Source organism: Crocuta crocuta, unplaced genomic scaffold (assembly GCF_008692635.1).
Source record: "Crocuta crocuta isolate KB4526 unplaced genomic scaffold, BGI_CrCroc_1.0 scaffold24, whole genome shotgun sequence".
Lineage (NCBI taxonomy): Eukaryota > Metazoa > Chordata > Mammalia > Carnivora > Hyaenidae > Crocuta > Crocuta crocuta.
Genome location: NW_027530974.1, coordinates 13,661,671 through 13,666,381, shown reverse-complemented (window position 1 = coordinate 13,666,381; position 4,711 = coordinate 13,661,671). Strand labels below are relative to the sequence as shown.

Sequence of the window (4,711 nt, the reverse complement as noted above, 5' to 3'; positions counted from 1 at the left end):
CTCGAGAAGCCGACACTACACGCAGCCGTGAACTCAAGCTGGGAGAGACCCTGGTTCAAGCACGGGCCTATCGTCCTGCACAAACACACTCGGCCCGACCCTTGTGAGCATAACACGGATTCCAGGGTGTATNGTGGCTCAGTTAAGCGTCCAACTTCGGCTCGGCATGATCTCTTGGTTCATGAGTTCAAGCCCCACTTCAGGGCTCTGTGCTAACAGCTTGGAGCCTGGAGGCTGCTTCGGATTCTGTGTCTCCCTCTCTCTCTCTGCCCCTCCCCTGCTTGTGCACTCTCTCTCTCTTTCAAAAATAAACAAACACACATTTTAACAAAATAAAGTCACCCTTGTTTATAAAGGGAAACCGGAGAGTGAGGGATGCACACTGGAAACGCGTAACTTCCAAAGAAAGGTGAAGGGCCCAGCCAGGAGCCGCTGCTGTGTACACCGCTCTGGGGCAGACATCACGTCACAGCCCCGTCTGCTGCTGGCCTGACACGTCACCAACATCTTGAGCATCAATTTCCCGTCTGCAGCAGCAGTTCAAAACAGAGACGCCAGGGGTCTATAAGCACCCCCACCAAAAGAGGCTGACTGTGTTATCACGTGGTCAGCAGGAAACGGAACGGCCATGACCGTCGCTTCTCACCCGCAGCCCCCACGAGGAGAGGCTGGGTACAAACAAGGAGCCTGTGCTCCCGAGTCAGAGGCTGACCCGCCAGCTGTGGTCGCACAGAAGCGCATCCTCCTGCACGGCACAGAGGCTTGTGCGCTCCCGCCGGGACCCCGGTGCTCCCCCGGGAATCCGCTTCCCCAGGACAGCACCCGAGCCTGTCTGAGCCACCTCTGTACGATGCGCTACGCCCCGGCCCAGCCCAGGGCAATGCGCTTCGCCCAAGTGGGAGAAAACAAAAACATGACCGGCGCTTTCTGTTCAGCGGCTCTCAGAACACGCAGATCACTGGGCCCCACCCCTGTGGTTTCCTAGATCACTAGGGTCTGGGGTGGGGCCTGAGAGTTTGAATTTCCAACGTGGCCCCAGGTGATGCTGAGGCCGACGCAGGAACATGCTTTAAGAACGGAAGCAAACCACTGGTAGAAGACTCTGGAAACAGAGAAAGAAGGGTATTTCTCTTTATATGCCAATGACACACAGTCCGATCAAAACCAGAACATCTTGGTAAGAGGCTGTGTTCCAGAAGCCTTGCAAGCCTGGGGCGTGTGGGAAACAGATTTCTGGTGAGCCAGCCTGCACCTCTGGACTCCATGAGGGGCAGGCCCCACCGGGGAGGCCGTGGGGCAGGCCCAGGACTCAGGGCCGGAGCCACCACTGCTCACCTCCTACAAAGACGCAGGACTGACCAGACCAGGTTGGGGAGAGAAGGGTGTGGAACGAAGAATGGGAAATTAAAACGAAACAGCTAACGGCCTGGCAAGAAGTTAAAAATAAATGTACACAACAGCCTGGGGCGGGTCAACCTTCCCTGGTGGGCACCACGCCTATGTGGAATAAGTAGTAAAGTGAGGGATGCAGAGATATCTAGTTCTTCATTGTTTTGTCAAATGCTGCCATTAGCTAAAACCAAAATGAGCCACTCAGGAAACAACCAGAAACAGCGTACAGTCCTGCTGTGGCTCAGAGAGAGATTTTCCCATCATCAAGACGGAGAGAGACCTCAGGGACCCACCCATCTTCAGAGAAGGGTTCCACGGCCCAGAAAGTGAAAGACACATCCTTTAGGCCTTCGATCTTTCCTGAATCACTAAAAGGACAGGCTATCAGCTCTTCACCCAGCTCAAAATAAAGCTGATTCCACAGCCTAACCACTCCAACCTCAATCCCAACCCTGACCCTGATCTGACCCGTGCCGGTGGGAGCCCGACAGCTCAGCGTTCCCATGACAATTCGGGCCCCATTCCTGCCCAGCATACGGTTCACCCGTGGGAGATCAGAGAGCCAGGGTCAGAATCTCTCAGGCTCTACATCAAGGGGCCTTGAATCCATCCATTCTGCCTCCTTGGGGGCACCTGACACCTCTCCTGCGGTGCCTGGTCACAGGGAGGTACATTCTCTGCAGGGCGGAATTCCAGAGAAGTAGATCACCGTCTTCCATGACAAAAAGAACCCCTTCTTGTTGGCGAATCTCTGTAAACTTTAACGCTGGTGGTTCCTGCCAACATGTGCAGCCTGACGGGATGGAGTTACAGTTCCTTTGCTTCCTCGCCGTGTTTACCGACCTCTTCAAAAGCGGCTGCCCAAACCCTATGGGTGCAGGGCCACACATCACAAACTCTAAGACTCGACGCATCCCCCTCACAGCTCATTAGAGCAACAGACTTGATTTTGAGAAATCAGCTATGGAGACTGCAAAGGGCACGTCTCACGGACCGCATTCCTTCTTCCCACCCAGTGCGCCTATGTCCCGCCTACAGCAGGAACCCACCTGTCTGCACACACGTGCCTACTGCTTGGCCTGTTCTGGTCTATAAGGGTCAAATGCTCAAGCATAGCAAAGAAAACAAAGGAATGGTGGCGAAGGTGCCATTTGACCTTGCCTTGCAGGGTCCCCTCCAGCCCACCACCTTATCAAACAAGGGCAAACACCGAGCTCCAGTGCAGAAAACGCCCAGGCCACTGGTGGATCTGACATTGCTGGCACACACCCTGAGGAAGCAGTTACCCAGAGCACGTGAGAGAGGTCGCCTCACTCAATGGAGGGCTAACACACGGTGCTGCATGCAGCAGAACCTTCCACAGTGCAACGGAAACACAGCGGCTGAATGACTACATCTCTCCAAGCTGTTCATTCCTTCTCTTGGCTCTGGCAGGGATTTTTGCCTTTGCACCCCACTCCCCCTAAACCCCCCTCGCTCTGCAGCCTGTTCTCCCCGGCCCAGGACCGCCCACCCATCACCCACAGCTCAGCACCCCCAGGCGCAAAGTCATGAAGTTTCACGGCAAAGCAGCCCGGCTCAGTTCACAGCCAGGATCCTGCTGTCAAGCTCCTGTTCGCCACCAGAGGGGGCTGCCGAGTCGGGAGCCTCTGCACATCCTGTCCCAGCTGGGAGGCTGGGGAGAGCCCACTTGAACTTTATTTGGATTAAAAAACAAAGAGCCGAAGATGAGCAGAAGTGCACCAGACAGGCAGCGAGTTACAGAGGGGAAGGCCTCCTGGTGCAGCAGACCCCTTCCTGAGAGAAAGGGGGAGACCCAAGTTAACGAGTGCAGCAACCTCCCAAAAACCACCACAAAAGACTGGCTTCTGGTAGGAGCCCCCAAACCTTTGATAGCACCTGCTCCCACTACAGGCAGCTTAACGGAGTCCCCAAATCCATGCCACCGTTCCAACTACACGCATGACCCGCTGAGCAGCAGAACCCCTAACCATTCATGGAGGAGGCAATTTTCTGACCTTTTTCTCTGGATGTTCTGGTTTTCTAGAACTTTAAAAAAAATCAAAAAACAAAAAAAACTACTCCCAATTCATTAATCAGAATTGAAACCCCATCTTTGAATCTTTGAGACCAGCGCATTTTCAGCAACCCCTGCACAGCTTATCGGGAGGACCCAACTTCCAAAGGGAACAACGGAGCCCAGCACACCTTCCCACCAAACGTACCTGCGGGCTGCCTGTAGGAGGCGATCATTTCCTTCACATTGTGGCTCAGCCTCAGCTGGATAAATGAGGACAGTGACCATGTGTGGTGCGGCCCAACAGTCCACACCGTGGCTGACCAACCTCACGGACATCTATGCAAGTGAAGACCTCCTCATGAGGCTCCTGGAAACCAACGTTTCTTTTTTTTTTTTTTTTTTTTTTTTAAATAATGCTTATTTTTGAGGGAGAGACAGAGCATGAGCAGCGGAGGGGCAGAGACAGAGACCCAAAATCCCAAGCAGGCTCCAGGCTCTGAGCTGTCAGCACAGAGCCGGCTGCCGGGCTCGAACTCACTAACCGGGAGATCATGACCTGAGCTGAAGTCAGACACTTAACAGCTTAACTGAGTGAGCTACCCGGGTGCCCTGAAATCGCTATTTCAAATTGCTCTCTAAATGCATAAGGTCATTCTGTTTCACTGTCTTACAGGCACTGCAGTCTGCTGCTGCATTTAAACCAAAGTGCCAGGGGAGGAACTGAAGAGAAGACATTCGCTCCTGCGTCCGACACCTGGCACACGTCCAAAGTACCCTGACAACCCCAGGGCAGTCACACGTGCCGACAGACACCGCGCCCAGAGAGGCCTGGCAAGCCCCCCAGCCCGAGAAACAGCCATGGGTGAAGTTACTCCCGGGCTGCAAGTTTGGGTCCTGGGCTCTGAGGAAGTGCAGGGAGTACGTGACATAGTATGAGGTAAAGGGGAAGGGGCCATTTCAGTACAAAGGGCGAGTGAGTTAGCAGAGGGTGCCTCCGACTGCAAAGAGGGTCAGCTCCTGTGGGAGCGGCAGCCCCTCAACACCGCACCCCCACCGCCCTCTGCTGCCGGACACAATTCACATTCGCTCTCTTCTTTTGGGGTGGATCTAAAGAAATTAATCCTATTTACAATTCAAGACTCACTTGTCCTCTGGCCCTGATTCAGATAAGATAGATAAAAAGATAAAAAGGTCAGATTCGAGTCATATCCATCAGGCACTTTCAAAGGAATCTACAACTTACCTTCGTTGACCTTATTTTATTTTCTCTGTTTTTTAAATAAGGAAATGTGGCAGCTT

General features: G+C 53.6%; 1 protein-coding gene across 1 annotated transcript in view; it reads right to left on the bottom strand.

The window, feature by feature from the left end:
- JARID2 (jumonji and AT-rich interaction domain containing 2) overlaps positions 1 to 4,711 on the bottom strand; it is a 273,790-nt gene that overhangs the window by 25,155 nt on the left and 243,924 nt on the right.